The following is a 19169-nucleotide window of genomic DNA, read 5'->3' on the forward strand; positions in this document are numbered from 1 at the left end:
AGGTGCAATTCCTCTTGGCCCAAAGCAGACCTCTAACATAAAAGAGATTCCCTTTCTTAAGTGTTTGTTGTTCCCAAGAGAGTGATTTTTCTTAGCATTTAGAGCAACAAAGCCAGGTTCCTGATAGTGCGTGTGAAAGGAAAGCAACTCTTTTTCTTCCCTATTGGATTTGGAAGTGATTTCTCCTGAAGATGCTAGGAGGGCTCAATCAAAAAAGAACTGCAACATGCCTAATTTTCATCTGCGGTGTGTTGGCAACCATGCTGCAAAGTGAGCAGAGGCATTGGCTCCCCTCCCTGCAGAGCTGGATCTGCCACAGAGCTGGATCTCCGCCCCAGGTCCAGCTTCTTCTGACACTCAGGGTCCCGTGGGGAGAGGCACCCACACCCATGGGGTTCTGCATGGCTCCGTGGTGAGGATGGGACACCCGGAGTGAAGTGTGAGTCACAGTGATGGGCCTGACCCAGGAAATGTGTCAATCACTCATCTTCATCCCTGTCAGGGTCTCATTAGGTACAGGTAGTTTTATTTAAAAACAAACCCCCTTCAGCATGTAAATGCATTCTAGCTTAACACCATGGCACAGCAGCCTTTGCCCATGGCTTCCTCCATTTGCTGCCTTCTTGGAATGAAATGAATCCCAGATTGTTCTGGGTGAGTTGCAGGAAGTGTGCCCAAAACAACACAGTTGGACTGGGTGATGAGCTGGAAAAACAGGGGGTGATTTTTCAGAGGGGGTGTTGAGAATACTTCCTGCTGACAGTTTTGTGCTCTGATGAAATACAGCATCACATCTATACAACTGCAACTGCTGAAGAGGGCAAGTTAAATGCCAAGGGAAGGGAGGGGATTCCTAGAACTTATATGTATATATATCTCATGCAACTGGAAGAGATTCAATTTGCAGAGATTAAGGTGAACATTAGAGCAGAAGTTCCATAATGATGACATCTATGAAATTACAGAGAGCAATTTGGGAAACTGTGCTTCTTAAGCACTAAGGGGAACAAGAGTGCATTGTAAGGCACAGGATCTCTCATAGTTAATAGCTGTATTACAGTGATGTAGTGTTCATGCTATAGTTTAACATGAATCACAATGCTGACTGATGCATAAATACCATATTATTTTATATAGGCTATATATGCACCATGTCTATGGCATTATTTTTATTGACCCTATAATGCAAGTTTAGAACTTCCCTGAGCTAGTCCATAAGAATTATGTGCAATACTGGGCAAAACCCTTATGAAGTTTAATTTGACCAGTGCTTAAGGAATGTGTTAATTAATTTTTTTGTTTGTTTTTTGCATTAGGAAGTAAATAAACTTCAGAAGTTTCCCTTGACAGTAAACACAAGTTTATCTTCAAAAGGTTTTGGACTATAATGCAGTACTGGTAAAATGAAACTTGGGAGTTCCAATAGTTATCTGGCAAGTGACACAAACTAGGGTTAAGAATGTGACCATCCACTATGAATAGTTTCCACTTACATCTTTAGTATGTGTATTTATAGAACTACTTATTTTATGCTTAATGCATTTAGTGGTGGGATCACTGGAATTTGTTCCTGGACCCACTTTCCTCAAAGAAAGCAGCATAGACTGCTGTCTGCTTGGGGTTTGACAAGAGATGGTATTTAACATTTATCTTGTTTACAACTAAAATTGAGGAAAGAGCAAGCCTGGTATGTGTAGATCTGAGCACTTGCCTGTCCATTTGCCAGCTGAACATTCACAGAAGTTGCACAAACAAATTAGGCATACAGCTATACAAACCTAGTTTGAAAAATTGGGCCATGCGTGGGTGTGTGCATCTAAATATTTTACAAGCTGAACAATTACCCTGGAGTATTTTAGGTTAGAGATAGATAAATGAGATGTCCATTGAAATTTACATCTAAGCAAAGATTAAAAGATGAATATGCATAAAACTTTCAATTATCAGGTTTTCAGGCATTATGGGTGTCCTTCCTTCAGAACAGTGCGGGGCAGAGCTCCGTGCTTAAGTGATTCAGTTACATGACACAGAAGTAGCAATAAGGCTACTGCCAGAATTCAGGTTAAGAAAAAATATTTCCAGTAATCTGTTTCATTGCTACAGTATAGCAGATGTTAACAGTGATGAAAGCACTCAAAAAAGTGAACTAATGAAGTGGCTAAGAGAGGGGATGCCCAATGCTACCACTCAGCCACAGTGGGGAAGGCTCACTGACAAGTTCAGGAGTTTGAGGTGGAATTTTTGTCTCTCCACAGCATTAATTCAGTTTAGCCCACAGGTCTCCATGCAATGCCTGGAGCCTAGTGATGTGGGGCTTCCTGTGAATGGGCAGTCTGGAACCTTGCCTTTATATCTCAAACCTCCTGGGAGCAGGCAGCAGTGTCTGCTCCATGGTGTCATCTACATCCCTGCATGGCTGGACTTTGTTCCCCTCTCAATGGCTTCACCTTCTCCTTGATGAGGGCACAGCTCCAGCAAGAAGAGTGATGAGTCTTACCCTCCTGAAGTTATCCTACCACACCATTTTCTTTTCTGAATCCAGGACCTTCTTTTTATGTTTCATGTTGCAATTATAGAATCTAGCTACTGGCCCATGAAGTGGTCTGTCAAAAGCAAGCCTATGGCTAAGTCATGAGCAGAATTTAGGGATGGATTTGGAAACAGGCACTGGCTTAGACCAAGGGACATTGTTTGTATTCCAGCAGTTTAGTCTCACCGTTCAAGGGTGCTCCCCAGATTTCCCAGATGACTGACATTACCTCCTGGCACCAAAAGCTTCCCTGCTGTACTCAGTTGTACTACAAGGCTCATGTCCCATATTCACTTAAGTTAATTATTACTTGTATTGAAACACTCCCTTTTAATTAATAGGAGAGTTGATGATCTCATATGTTTATCTGTTAGCAGTTTTGTTACTTTTTAATTACTAGAACACTAGAATGACACAAACCCACCTCATCAAATGATGGTGGCTGATTGTCACCTCAAATGGTAGAGAGCGCTGTGGTTTGGGGAAAACCCTGTTATTCAGGGTCACGTTCTTCTGTGTGGTGTTTGGTGTACACCATCAGCTAACAACCACTCTGAGAGGTCCAGAAAGTCTCTTTGAAGGACAGGCAATGGAAGGGGAAAAAGAAAGTCAACAACAATAACGTAGCAGCCTTTTACGTGACACACCTACAAGCGAGCAGTGCTCATTCCTAAGAGGCTGGCAGATTACCACAGTTGCAGCTGACTGATCTGGCAAAAATTATGATTTTCTCCTCTTTTCTTCAATTGAGATATTTTTATTTTGTCTGCTGACTTGAAAAAGCACCCTAGAAATATATTTTCATTTCAGTTTCTGCTCATCAGGATGGGGATGCAAGTGAGGGGAAAGGAAAGAAAAGAAAATTCAAACAACTCCCCACATGTATTTCCTGGTAGTGTCACCTGAACTGGTACATGTCAAGTCCAGAAATACGGAATACAGAGCATACCAGAACTGTCTACAAACCTTTACCACTTTTCCAGCAGCATTGCCAACATGAATTTCTCTGCCCAGAATGTTCCTGAGCAACCAAGACTGGGAAAGCCTGTGGGAAAGAAAGCCCAAGCTACCTTATTTGCACACAGCAGTCCCTATGGACAGCACCTATGTGTGTGCCTCTGCTCCCCCTTCCACTGCCCTGAAATACTGAGGGTTCGTGCCCATGGGTCTGGAGGGACCTAATGAATGGGCACTGCAGAGAAGGCTCAGCCCACTTCTGGGTGTGGGACAAATGCAGACTGTCCAGAGAAGATCCCTCCTGGTACAGATTTCAGAAAGTATGTTTTCTTCATCAGTAAACAAAGAATGAGTCATTGGCTGTCACATGGGAGAAAATGAGATTACAAAGGATGTATAAGTAAATAAATTAGTTCCCGTTAGTCATGGCAACAGCTCAGTGTTTCCACTGAAGTGTTTTATTCCAATTCATCTTTCTGTCTTTATTTTTGTAATATTGTTACTCTTTCACTTTGGGGAATGAAATTCTAATAAGATTCTCTTGTAAATAGAGTTTTAAAAAATGCTGTTCTTGTATTAGACTACTTTTGAGGACACATTCTTTATTTTTTGACATTTACGTTCACGGATGGAGCTGTGGGAGGAGAAATGAAGCTGTACCCTCCTCTGCCCTGATAGTGCTGCTGGTCTTGCATGTGGCCATTTGCCACTCAACATGCAAAAGGAGCTTTTACCATACAAGTGTCTCTTGCTCAGCTCCCTGCCCCAAATGTGGATGTATTATACTCTATCTGTTTTACAGATGCCATCCAATAGAGCTCTGGAGGTTTTCTGGCCCTGTCCCCAGGCATCAGTGCCAGAATATTGTGATCCAAAGAACTGTGTCTCTCTGAGGAAATGTCTAATTAAAAATATGCTTCTGCTTCACTCCTTTCCTTTACATCTGCATCTCAGAGTAGCTGATAAAAACTTTTTGTGTTTACCCCAGATCCTACAGAGATAGAAATCTTGCAGAAGAGCTGTGTTTTCATCTGTGGTTCTATTTATTTTTATTTTCAAATACCTTGTTTTGCTATAGATGCTAAATAGTCTAAAAATCATATGTTTAAATATGTATATTTATTACAATTCCTATAATCTAAGTCCATGCCAAAAGCATGACCTCCAAATTAGGGAAAGTTGGAAATTGTCAGAGTCCCATCTTGATTTAAATGTCACAGTTCCCATCTATAGGCAAAAATGGTTGTTACTGTTTTCATGAAGATATGTAAAAGACTTCAGAAATTATTCCAGAGAAATGAATTGTTTAAGTATTACTATTATTCACAGTTTTCCTTTTAACTATTTTCCAACTGGTTTTGTCCCTTATTGCAAGACGTGGGAGGAATTTAGGGAGATGGCACCTTTTCTGGTACATTCTTCAGTATGTGCAACAAAGAAAATCACTTCCTTTAAAATAATAACAAAAAGCATCTCTCTCCCTGAGAACAACTGTTTTTATACCTGCAGATGCTGTTAAATATATCTGTTCTAAATATAAAATTCACTTCAAGCTACAAAGTTGGTGGCATTTTCCTGGGGCCGCTGCTCAGAGGTGACTCAGGAGCCACCCAGCAGGACTACAGAAATATGCTCACAGTCAGCATTAGCAATATAAATTTTTTCATGCTCTAAACAAATCAGTTTGACTTGGTTGGAATTTTTAGGTCAGTGGACCAAAAAGGTACTTGGACCCTTAGTTCCACTGTATTTCCTGTATTTTCAATGACAATACTTTATTGAGACTATTGTCTTTAATCACCCAGCAGATGTGACGAGTCAGGAGAGGAGGGAAAGCAGTGTGGAAGGGACTTTAGCCCCTGTATGCACCAACAGGTGCTGCAAGGTTTGTGAATGCATCAGGTAGACAGCCTGGAGCCATCCCTGCTGTTTATACAAGGACTCTTCTTACTCCTGTCTTGCAAGCATATTCAGGCTGCAATAAATTGAAACTTCCCTGTCAAATTCTCAAGGCTCTCAAAACTTGGAGGCAATGTTAGTAAAAATTTGAAATTTAAAATAATCACAGATTATTCATGCCATCAACTTAAAAGGCTGTGGGATTTGCTGCAGTACAGCAGAGAATTTTTTCATTATTGGTGGTAGCAATAATTGTAAGCTGAGGCCTATGATTCAGTTTATGGTGGTCTTCATTTACGATGGAAGACTTTATATTTAACAACAAAAGTGAGAGGATAGCAAAATTCTGTTAAAGGTAATTAACTCCACAGATGCAGGGCTGAAAGCTGATCTAAAGAGTGAAAAGAAACCCAAACAAATCTATATGGGTGATGTATTTAATCCTCTTTCTTTCCAGCAGGTTAACTTTAAAGTATCTTTTTTTTTTTTTAATTGACACTCTTAATGAAACAATTTAAATACTACAAACTATGTTTAGTTCCACTTATGGCTGTTGTCAAGGGCATTTTTACATGAAACCTGAACAAGAAGAGGTCAGGTGGAGCAATATGTGGGTGAAAGCACTTCCTCTACACAGAGTATAGCAAGACAGATTGTACGTAAACAAGTACTGATTCATGGTCTTGTCTTTGAATGAAAGGGACGAATTTGTTTCTAAATTCTCCATCTTCACTTTTGACTGGAGAACTGATTCTCTGATGCTGGACTGAATAAATCACAGCTTGTGTTCTGTTATTTTGATTTTTGCTTTTATTTAGAGAGGTTTTTTTTCTTTCAAGAATGGAAAGTAAATATATGAGTCTCACAGAGAGAAAATAAATTTATTTCTTTCAAGGCAATCTATCTGATTTGAGTTGTTCATTTAACAGAGGAAAGTGAGGTTGAAAACCAACTCTCCAAAGGCTAGCTCTGACAAACCAAGAAGGTAAGATTTTACTCATCTCAACCTGTCAAGAGCTGATGCTATTAATCCCTACACAGCTGTATAACAAATGTGTAAGGCTAACAATTAAAAAATGGATATTTTCAATACTTTTGAGACATCAAAAGCACTTGAAGCAAAATAATTTTGATTCTTATTTTATGAATATAAAAGTATTTGTATTTTCTTGTTGAGACAGTGGGTGGGAGCAGTGGAATCAGGAGCTTTGTATTGAATTTCGTCTCTGATAATGAATTCCTTTTTGATCAAAGGCAAGTCTCCTAACAGCTGCATGCTGTAATTTCTTTGTCCTAAATGTAGCTGTATATAAAGTATACCTGCCTCTTGGGATATTTCAGCAATGAATAGAACTGTATATGTTGAAAGTACTACATAATGCCACTATAGCTGATATTTAGGTTGATGCTTTACAGCCTGGGTGTCCTAAACACTTTTCTCATTACTTCATTATTTTCTTAACTGCTTATATCTGTTCAAGTAGAACCCATTAGGCAGTGGTAAGGAAAGAGGGAGAGATGTTTGTAGTCAAGTCACCAAATGTCTAGAATTTTTTTGTTTTTTATATTTGAAATATTTGCAGCCACAGTTGGAGGGAGAATGGGGAGGATGGAGTTTGGAGTTTTGGGGGATTTGTTTGGGTTTTTTTAAGACTCTGGTATCTGCAAACATTTAGAATGTTTTCATGGTTCCCAAGTGTTGCCTAGCTCAAGATGGTAAATGTACCACCTATTTTCTGAGATTTTTGGGAAGTCACAATATAGACGAAGGTTATCCTCAGAGTCACACTGGAAATGTAAAAACTTGTACATCCCAGAGTATTTATTTAGGTGAGAAAAGTTTATGCAGCTTATGGAAGAATTACTCTGCAAGGAAATTCAACTTCAGTAGCTTTTTTACCTCATTTCCTCAGTTCCTCTGTTACCCCCTGAGCTCAACCCTTTCTTTAGGAGCTCTGAGTGAGCGGGAAAAATGTGCTGAATTTAATGGTTGGATTGGGAAGTCTTCCCCAAAGGACTGTTTGTCCATTATAACTAGCTGTCTGCTGCACTTATTTTGTTTTACTGGCTATGAGGACGGGACTACTTACATTTGCTCTCTTTCTCAAAATATTGTGGTTTGGCTGAGTGGTTTAGACTAAACTGAAGAGATATATTGGTACTAGAGAGGATGGTTTATTTTGGTCGTTTTACCTGTGTATTTTCAAACTCCATCTGTGCTGTGAGTAACGGCCTGTGTGTGGGAGCGGTGCTGCAGCAGGAAGATGTGCAGGAGCTCAGATCACTGTTCCTACACGCACAGACACAGAGAATGGTTTTCCCCAAATGCTACACTCTGTTGTAGAGGGGAATTTGGAGATGGGATAAGGCCAGGGACCTCTGCACAGAAAGCTCGGTCTGCTGGGGGAAAGGCAGATTTCACAGGGCCTTAGTGCCGCGTACAAGCACTTAGTACAAGCACTGTGCAATTTAGCTGTAGGCAAGGCAGGGCTGACCACACTGTGACTTGCATTAATCACAGCACCCGGACCCAGCCAGAGGACAGACTGCAGTCAAGGTCAGCCAGGGCTGTCCTTGCAGTCACCCCAGCCTAACCATGGTACAGCGTGGCTGAAGCCACTCACTGCCCCTTCAGCTCGGCTGTGCTGCACTGCTGTTCCTTAAGGACACCTTTTCAGCTGCACTGCCTGGCTGTGCCGCTGCTCTGCGCAACAAAGGGACACCTACATTTCACCAGAATCAGCTTTGATAAAATGTTCCTTCCGAGGACCAGTCAATACTTGGCCTCCACGTCCAGGCCGTGTGCTCTGGCAGCCTGTCCCCTGCAGCCCCATGCCAGGACGCCTGCTCGCCCACGGACAGCTGGGCTCGGCGCCTGAAGAAACCTGTTCACACTCTGCCTGCAACGAGTCTGGCAGCCTGCTCACTCCTGCTCTGGGAATGACTGCACTTAAAAGACTGGCAAAGCAGCCCTGAGCACAATCAAGTCACATGCAGAAAAGATTTGGATTACAACTCTCCAGCTGCATGTGCAACCCAAGCATTCTGGCCTTGTGCAAATGCAGTGGACTTTGCCTATTGAACTATTTTTTCCTCTCCAAGAGAACTTTGTTATGAGACAGTTGTTCAGAAATTAATTTATGCTGCAATGGTGATTGTACTGTTACTGCTCCCATGCGACTATGGATATAGATAGTATTTTACAGGAAATATGAAGAAAAGACTATTGCTTTGAGCAAGGCTGTAATTTTAAGTTATCCAGAGAACATGACCTATGCTTGTATTCTCACCTCTATAGCATTGCAAATGGTACAACACCTGCTCTAGTCCAGGTGATGTTCTGATCTAGGTTTTCAACATGACCATGTTTATTCTAATTGATAGTTTTAACATTTTAGACCTGGTCCATCAGCCTAAAGTATGAATGAGTGAGCACTTAAACCTGAGGCAAAATTTTCTTGTGTATGAATAAGAGATGCAGGAGTCCAGTATACATACTCAATGTAAAAATGCCTTCTCTCTTTTCCTGCCTAGGATGCATGAGATGCATCTGCAGTTCATGGTTTTATTTTACAGAAGTATATTTTATTGCTTCAAACTCAGTGATCGTACTCAATTAGTCTAAATAGCATCACTTCATCATTTTTAACAGGAGACAAAATAACCTAAAAATATGCCCATGTAAATTACTTCTTGCATACATACTATTTTTTTTGTGTCATTCTAGTGTGAACATCCCCCTTGAACACTTTCCTGTATTGCACATACTGATTACACTGTTCATTTAGCAAGCAGAAAATGAATGGAAGTGCTATTAAATATACCAAATCATTTGGATCAGAATATATCCACTTCCTTGAAAAATGAAGGTTGGGAAGAGCAGGTAGGAATAACAGCAAACATATAAATGTAAAAGATACCATTCAATCTGGGAGCTGAAAGTGGAGGTGATGCTCCTGTGTCTGGCTCTGCCTGGGCTGGCAGCAGCCGCAGGGTAGGTTGAGCCAGGGCTTCTGCTCTCTGGGGTCAGGGGTGTAACTGGGAGCAAAAGAAACTGGGTGGAGGGGTGTCCTAGGGTGACGTTATGGTGTTTGCATCTCCAATCCTGTGTTCTGTTTATGTTTGATATTTTGTTCTGTGCTTTCAGAACTGACTCTGAAAGTGAAGGTTTGTTTTGCCTTGTTATCAGCCGGTTCACCTCCCCCCATGGTCTGCTGTCTAGAAAAGACTAGTGCTGGCTGGCTTGCTTTTGCTTGCTTGCTTGCTTGGCTTGCTTGCTTGGCTTGCTTGCTTTGCTTGCTTCTGCTTTTGCCTTTGCTTCCTAGTTAGTTTAGCTAAGCAGTCCAATTCTTTCCCTGGACTGTTTTTTTTTCCTTTCCTCTTCCTGAATACCATCCAACCGGCTCCGGACTGGGATCTGGGAAACACCGAGGAGCACCAGGAGCCTGCACTTTGTGATCTGCAGCAGCCATCCCCAGTGCCCAGAGCAATCCCCAGCGTCCAGACCCGGGCGACCACTCCCAGGAAAGACTTTCTGGATTTGTTCATCTCTTCAGAGGGGTGAAAGAGTTTTGTTGTCATCTGGCATTGTTAATTTTTTTGGTGCTGGGGGGTGCTTTGTTTTTTAAATAAACAGGTTCTTTTCCACTTCTCTCAGAGAAAATTTTTTCCTGAACCAGTGGGTGGGGAGGGGCCGTGGGGGTTTGTTTTCTGGGGCCTCCTTCCAGAGGGTTTTCCCCAAATCTGCTCTAAACTAGGACAAGGGGATAGAGGAGGAGGGTTGGGTCCTGTCTCTCCCAACCAGAAAGAGGGTCAACCACGTTCCATCGATTTATTTGTGGGAGAGGAGTTAGAGGAATTAATTTACTAATCCTACACCCACCCTCTCTCTTCCCTGACTGCAGTCTTCCACTAATTTCCCAATATAGATTCTGTCTTCCTCTCTGCAGCTGTTTGTTATTTGTAATTCTTAATAACAAAATGCAATTTCCTAAGACTTGGACACTTTTATTTCTCCATCAAATCAACTTCCACCTAATGTACATAAAGGATTTGTTCCTAATACATAAAAATCTGCAAACTAAGGCACTTGTAGTAGATTTTTCTTGTCTAAATACATCTATCAATTTAATCTGAAGAAATTAGACATCTGCTCTAACAGTAAATGAATGTTCATGAAATTTAGAGAGAATTAAAAGGCCGGTTCTTCAATCACCTACAAATCATGAACATACACTTTTTTACTAGCCCTGAAATAGATTGCAGGAGTAGTTTTTAGGTGGCTAAAGATGGCTTACTGCACTCCTGTAGTTGTTCAGGAAAGACAATGTGGGGGCAGAGGCTCTACATGACATTGCTTCAGCTTCCTGATTGTATGACTGCAACTTAATGAGCTGCTTAGAGCTCGACCCAATGAAAGGTTTAAGTGACTAAAAAAGGGCTTATGTATTATTAAGATTCCTGTACTCAACATTGCAAATCCATACCTTCCTGTTTGATTTCGTAAGTCTCTAAATGCTGCCAGCTCTGCACCTGCACGTGTCTGGGACCATCCCTGATACTCTTGTCATGTCTGGCTGTGACTGCAACCCAAAAATACACCACTTATTTGCCTTAAGGGCCTGTCACAGTAGGCTTGGCACACAACCACTGGAGATCCTTCACAGGAGGCAGCAGTGGTTATGGAGCAGCTTTGGCTGTGAATATGCTCCACCTTTGTTTTTGAAAGTAAAGGCAATTCATGGGACAGGAAAAAGGAAGTGCAGTGCCACTGCATAATATGTCAGGCACTTACATGGAAAAGAGGGAGTCAGTAAAACCCAGAGATCTCTATTTCCTAGTAAGCAAAGCAAGTTCAGGATCCCTTCATCCTGGCCAGAGGAACAGGGGTGGGATTTCTAAGAGATACTCATGCATCATGTTTCTTGGTGCCGGGTTGCTCCCTGCAGAAGGTGCTGGTAGAGAATGTTCATATGCTGATCCCTTTGCCCCAAGGATTTTGTATCACAAGTCCCAGGGAGTCAAATAACCACTTTGTGACCCCAAAAATGGAGGTCCCACCCATCTCTCACACCCCTGCCACCACGGAATTTCTCTCTGTTATCTTATGGTGACACCAGCACTCACATGTTGGCTTTGTACTTGAGTCACCTCAGTTCAACAACCTGGAAGAAAACAAACAACAGCAAATCCTACTTAGCTTTATGCCACACTAGTGAGTCAAAGGGAGGGTCTAATTAGGGCCAGAGATGGTATAGCAGGATGCAGATCTGGGAAAGGAGGAGAGGCAATGTTGCCTCTCTTCTTTGTCCTTAGCTGAACAATTTGGTGCCTGTATCCACAGGCTCCATGTGTACTCTGCAAGGAACACACTGCTGAGCTCTAGGTTTGGGCCCTGCTTGCTCATAGTGCCCACTAATGCTGGTGAAAATTTTAGCAAAGATCTGAGAAAGAAGACCAGTAAAAATTAATTAGAAAAAGATTAAGTAACATAAGAATAGACACCTGTACAAACAGTCACAGCTCAAATGGGGGTTCATGGGGACATGTTTGTATTAGATACATGCTCTCATAACTTTAAATAAATGTTTTCTCTCAGAGCATAAACATTTATGATTTAATCTAGGAATTAGCCTTAGAGACACCACAGTTGTCTGGGGTAATGTTAACCTTTGTCTCAGATAATCAATTGTTGTTGGTCAGCAAATAATGAATCTGATTTAAGGAGTTCTTAGGTGACACCGGTCAACCCCACACACTTCTGCAGTGCTGCAGGCAAAGAACTGCGACCAAAACGCAGTTCTAAATGTGATGGCTTGCTTCATCCTTGGCACTAGCTCAGCTGATGTATGTAGGCAGCAGAGATCAAGCTTACCAAGACCCTTCTGCCCACCCTGCCCTTTAGAAGGCTAGGAACTGCTAGATGAGGGCTCATAAGTAGACCACAGTTTGAGCTAGAGATGATACATAAAACCAATACAGCATTCATCTAACTGAGAGAAAATAATTAGTAGATACGTTCCTCAAGCTGCTTTATTCTGCTTACATTGAATGTTATATTGATTTAAGACATAAGCAGGAAGTACCTGAGAAATGACGACTGAAAAGTGGATTTGCTATACATCTTAATTTTACATTACAGCAGACAAGACATACAGGCCAATTTGAGATTGAAACTCTTTTTTTATATGCATATTATTAAAGAGAAAGAAAAAGAGAGAAAAAAGAAATTAAAAGGAAAGAAGGAAAATAGGAAAAGGAAAAGCAGGAAAGAAAAATGTCTTTCGAGAGTTAATTCTTCAGCCATTTTCCTCTGGTTTTGAGCTGGCACTCCATGACAACATTTCCATTATATGCTGTCTCTGGTGTATTGCTATCAAAGCATACAGGACTTTTCCACTGAGTGGAAAATTGGCGAGCCTTTCTTGTTTACAACTGCAAAGGTAACAACTCTGATAAAGTAATGGACATAATTATGACACTTTTAGCCAAATTGTGGGAAAATAATGTTACGTTCCCTTAGCCTGGCCATTGCACCTGAATGTGTTATTTTTAAAGTCAACACTGACATTGCTTGTTAACAGCATCCCTACTCAGAGAGGGCTGCGCACATTCAGTGACCTCCTTGCTTCAACAAATCATTGTAAAAACACTCTCTTTGCAAGTGTAGCTTAAGGATTTTCACAGCAATTGGTGCTCTCAATAGGCTCAGCTTCGGAAAAAGAGTGTGAGATTGACTTCTAGAGGCAGCAAGTGAAGCTCTGGCCTAGCAGGGGACTGGGCAGTTGCATCCATCTCAGCAGAATCCCTTGCTGCCCTTCCAGGCTCCACTGTGGACTGCTGCTTCTTCCCAACTGCCCTTAAAACATCAAGTCACATCTAAGGCTGAAGTATAAATAGGTAGATGTTGCAAATCATAGAATTATAACATCATAAAATCATAGAATAGGCTGAGTTGGAAGGGACCCGTCAGGACCACTGAGTCTAACTCCTGGCCCTCTGCAGGACACCACAAGAATCCCACCATGTGCCTGAGACATTGAGTCCCTTCCTCTTCATCTCATAGTGCCTCAGGTATTGCTGGCCCTCTCACCACACCACTCCTTCCCCATCCTCACAGCTCAGGGAGCCAAGCACTGCAAACTCCCCTGAGCATCAAGCTCCAGAATCCAGCAAGCCCCTTGAATCCTCATTTTCTTAAGGCAATTCCTTAGCAAGTGGCCTACTCTTTCAATGCTTTACCTTTGTGGTTCTCAAAGCCCTTTATGAATGTTCATCAAGCTTATGTTTATAACACCTGTGGTGGGTTAAAACATTGCTACTTTCCCAAGGGTGGAAAACAATGAGAACTACCAGCTTCTGGTACACATAACTTGTGACCCAAAATAAGCACTATTAAAAATGCAGTGGTGGGCTTGCTTTTATTTACCTCCTAGTAAAAAAAGAGTATAGAAGTAAAAACATTTTCAAGTGTGCCTCCTCAGCTCTGAGAGCAAGAAACTTTTTATTTGCTTGTGTTTTTTTTGCCTGAAGGGAGCTGAGACAACTTCACTAAAGATGCAATTCAGGCAGTTTGGTCTGTAAGTAAAACAAAGTACACACCATATTGGATGACTCATAGTGAAATTGCAAGAGCAGATGAAATCAGTAGGAGCCATGAGCTTTTCCGTAAACAATTTCAGAGTCACTGACACCAAAGCACAAGGCGGTGCAGTGTTAGGCACCTGTTGGGGAAGATACAATTAAAATACATTACATTGTGAGACAATGTGTTGAGCAGGCAAACAGCAGTGTGGGGACCAGCACAAAACAGCATTCGTAACATCTTTAGATAAACGTGAACAACAGCATGTTAATATAAAGGCACATTTAATTCCCTCTGGATTGGATACTTCCCAGGAATTCCCCTCCCGGGGGTATTTCAGTGGAGAGGACCCAATGACTAGAAGGTTTGGGACAGGAATGAGGAGAATGCAACCACTCCCCGTTATCATTTTTTCCACCCACCCTCCCACGGTGAGGAGCTTTTCTTCCTCCCAAGGCTTTCACGGGAGCTCTGAAGCAGCTGGCAAGGGGAGGCATGCCAGCTACAGCTGTGCTGGAGGGGGCCCTTAAGGGGGGCTGCAAAGGCAACCGACCTCAAGCTCTGACCCTCTGCAGGGTTCCCTGTGGTCTGCTGGCAAACTCCTAAGGTAAATTAAACTGTTCTTCAGGGTGAGGGCAGAGGAAATTGTGTTTTTCTGAGTGATCTGCAAAAGGACTATCATGACCTACCAGTATCAATACAAAGTAAATTAGCTGTGATTAAGTTTGCCTACACAATTTGCCCTGTCAGCTAGGGACCTCACCCATCAAATTTTAAATCCCATGACAGCAGGTTACTGCAGCGTTGAGCTCTACAGAAAGTCAAAGTGTAGGTGATTTCAAACCTAGAACCGACATGGTTGTTGGTATTGGGTCAAATAACTAATTTATTGGACTGCTACTTTTTCATATGGCAGCTGGACAGCGCTGTGCCTCCTGTCTGGTGTGCATTCACAGCTATGTCAAGCAATCTCCACTCAGGAGAGGTTTGACATTGAAAGAGCTGCAATATTTTAAACTGGAATTTGAGGAACGATGCACATCTTTGGTCTGGATTAGACTATTTCTTGCTGAGTACAAATTGGTCCTGTATTTGGCCAATGTCACTGACTCACATGTTTATCCAGAATGCTCTGATGCATATGTCCATCTATGTTCATAGAGTACAGATAAACATGTACTGACTTTGGCGAGCCTGACAAAAGTGTTTGGCAAATGACTCAAAACTACAAAACCACTGATCCTCCCAAAATTTGTTGAAGAAAAAATAGCACCTGGTATATTTCAGTTGGGTACTGGATTTGTCAGCTAAATCAGGACTTGACTTTGCTGCTGCAAGCTGTAATGCTAAAATATACCACTTGTATAGGATGCCCTCTGTGCTTTACGTCTACAAATTATCAACCCAGTGAACTATTACTATAATCATATTAAATCAAGGAATACTAAACTATCAAAGCTTTCCTGACTAAGCCAAAGCTATACAGCACTTGGGTGACAGTGACAGTTGAAAAACAAAGACTAAGAACACTGACTTCTGAATTATTATTCCTGTCTCTAGACAATTCTTGTATGTAATAGAGATCAGGTAAAAGAATGGTAGTGATGCAGATCCGAGTTTACATATGCTCAGACAGTTGTTATTGCTATGTTGCTGTCTTTGCAATAGCAGCTTAAAAAAGGGATGGGATTGCTTTAAAAAGCTCCACCCAAAACCAAGACACCCCTAATTGTGTTGTGAAACCTGGCTATTTTTTCATAGCTCCTTTGTCATTACTAAAAAGTTTGTTCCTTAAAATAATTAATTGTGATACAACCAATATTTAAAATAAATTTTTCATTATTTCAGTTAACAACCAATAGCTATGATTTTATATAGTTAAAATGTTTCTTCATCTCTGATTTAAGAATTCAATGTTTCCAGATTTTTTATGTAATATTTGTATTTGACCACTGATTTTTATAATGCTGTCTGGTATTCAGTTTTTCTGTTATGTATAATCATTCAGCAATTTCAATTATGACTGATGGAGTCAGGAAAATTTCAATCTCAACCATATTAGGTTCTTCACACTATTTTTCTCCCAGCTAATTGTAATTTTAATTAGATTGAGCAGCAATTGATTGCACTGATGTACTATTCAATTAATTCCACAGCGATGACTGAGGTTATTTGCTGAGTGACAGCAAAATACCAGAGTACACCAAATTTCACAATAATTATGTACCAGTTCTATTAGAAACAGTAGTCCATCATCTTGTATACCCAAATTCTGATTTTAAAGCCACACCTATTTAGGTATTCTTAACATATTTCCCATTAGAAAATGAGGTTAACTTCATTTGTTAAATGTAGAGATCATAAGCTCTGCAACATTAAGAAGGAACTTTAAAAACTGACTACACAAAACATCTCAAATTTAAATTTTTCATCAGAGGCAGGTGGAGTCTTGGTTTATTGTTGTGTACCCATTGTGTTTTGCCTCCCATTACTGTAGATCACGTAGATACAGGGAAAATCATCTAGTGATCACACTACTTGTCTTTTAATTCTGGATTGAAAAATAAAATAGAGACTACACTTGTGTATTTTCTGAACCAGGAAAAAAACTGACTATTACCATTGTAGATGATGTTTGATCTGCATGGATTGTACATCTGTCTAGACTGTAGACTAAAATCTTGTGCACTGATCGGTAAGAGTCGGCATTACCCATTCAAACAGGAAATGTTGCATGAAGGCAAAATTCATGCCAGCATATAACAGCAGAAAATTACTTACACTGTCTGACCTAATTCAGAATCATCAACTTCAAACATTCAAAAATTCAATCACGACACCAATCATGGAACTAATGTAAAATCCTGATTTAAAAGCACATTGATTTTTCTTTTATCTACAGGTTTCTAAGTTCACAGAGAGCAGGATTCCAGACTTTCCCTGGCAGTCATGAAGGATGAAAACATTATTTTGAAGGTTGCACTTCTTGCATGGTCTTATGCTTCTTGGGATCAGTGCTCTGACACATACAATACATTCTGTATAACAATTAAAATAATTGGCAAAACAGCTTTCAAAGGCAGGGCCTATGATTAGTCACCAGTTATTAGAAAATAATTGGAAGGCTAATGAGGAACATTTGTTGCCTTCTCTGCAGTTAACTACAGCATTGTTGGTTTGTGAAACTGACACCAGTCAGACCCCTAAAGGGTGAAGTCAGCTCTTTGATATGAAGTTGATAATTAAGGCTGTAGACGTAGTAGAGAGCCAAGAAAGTTAAACTCGAGTCAGCGTGATGTCACAGGATTGTTGTGTTGCCTTCAGTCACGACCTGCAGCTGCTTTTTCAACCTCTTGGCCCAACTCAGTCCCACCACGCCCCTGCTCCATTTGCCCAGGCTCATGGTAAGGTAATGTGTCTGTGGATCTGCAGCACATCACTTTGCCGCTTTTTCAGACCGTGGCTGGTGTACCAAGCTGGGATGGGCAGAGAAGACGTCCTGTCCAGGCACACAAAAGCTGCAAGGTTGTGGCTGCGGGTCCTCAAGGAAGGTGCCATGGAACTTGGCCCATGGAGTTTGAGGGCCCATGGGATGAGCTTCCCATCAGTAAACAATTACATACACTTAGAAAGTGTTCCTCCCAAGCAAAGAAACACTGGTCCCTGGCCTTATACAACTCATAAATTGGTAATGCAGCCTACTGAATCTCCAGGTAAGATAACCTCCTCTGTTTCTTGTCTGTTGCCTCTCCCTCTCACATTTTTTACTCATGAGAGGGGAGTATCAGCTTGCAGTCCTGAGCAAAGTCCAATGTGGGCAATCCCATTTTGCTGACATAACCTACCACAGCTGTGGAATGCTATATCTGCACCACTGGGTCTGAACTGTTGTACAGCTGTGGCACATATCAGGGGGCTGTGCATCTCCCTTGAAATGGCTGCACTTCATGGCTGGAAGATGCAATGCTTGTGTCTCTGCACTGTGCAGAACAGCCAACGCTAGACAGAATTTAGTATTTAAGTGCAAAATGGAGATTACACAGCAGAGTCAAAACATTTAACAGCAGTATTTTGAATTTCAAAACTGTATGAAAGATCAGTTTTAACCTTTGAATAGAGTTCAAAAGATGTCCCTCAGCACACATCTACTTTTAAATAAACAGAAGAATCAAGGGCCCTGACATTTCCAAAGCCCAAAACACCGGTTTGTTTTCCTTACAAAAATACTTTGAATCTCAGCAACTGTCTACAAAAGATAACGATAGAATTTGTCATAGTTAAATGTGATCTGCTGATAAATTTAGCTTGCAGTTTTACAGCACCTTTGGGGAGCTTTGGTCCATTGAATAGAAGAATTTGGATGTATTGTGAGCTCTAAGGACAGGCTCTTCCCCTCAACATTTTTCATAAATGTCATTGAAGATGCAGCAGCCATGCAGTAAGTGAGAAAAGCAGCTGCCTTACCGCCAGGTTGAATCAGAATCATAGTGCAAATATACTTAAGTGACTCAGCAGTAACTGAGTATTTGGGATCTACTCTCCCCTGGTAGTGGTCATGTAATTCCCCTTCATCTACATGGGAATTGAACATATGTTTTAAGCAGAAACTAAATATTTAGTGATGTAAACCCTTCAAGATTTTTTTTGAGAGAAAATACACTGACAGAAGTTTTCTGTTATTTTCTGTTATTGCGGGTTGTGTTATTAAAATTAGCATTTTTTCAAGTTAAGGAGAATTAAAAATCCCCTTTTTTCTTCCCCAGAGTGCCCAAAGTTTTTTTACCTTTCCATTTGTTACTGATACAGTATTAACAATCACACATGTCTAAATGGAGTTTATTAGACTACTGATAACTTTAAAAGGCAGTTTTGAAAATCAGGAGTAGGGGCTTTTGAAAGAGATTAATCACAGATTCATAGAATAAATTATGTTTTGGAAAGACTTCTCAGATCATGGAGTCCAACCTATATTAACTTAGATTAGGTATATTTTCATCCCAATAGACTAACACAGAGTGACCAAACACCTTTGCTGCCCACCTCTGAACTGGACAATGTTGTTTTCCAGATTTTCAACTTACCAGTCCCTCTGTCTCACATCCATGCTAAAATGTCTCCCTATGGGAGAAGGTATTAGTTCATACTCTAGATAGAGCAGCTGGTGAGAAAACCTGATGCATCTGGAGAAAAGATCAGGTA

The sequence above is a fragment of the Taeniopygia guttata genome, chromosome 1, assembly GCF_048771995.1.
Source record: "Taeniopygia guttata chromosome 1, bTaeGut7.mat, whole genome shotgun sequence".
Taxonomy (NCBI): domain Eukaryota; kingdom Metazoa; phylum Chordata; class Aves; order Passeriformes; family Estrildidae; genus Taeniopygia; species Taeniopygia guttata.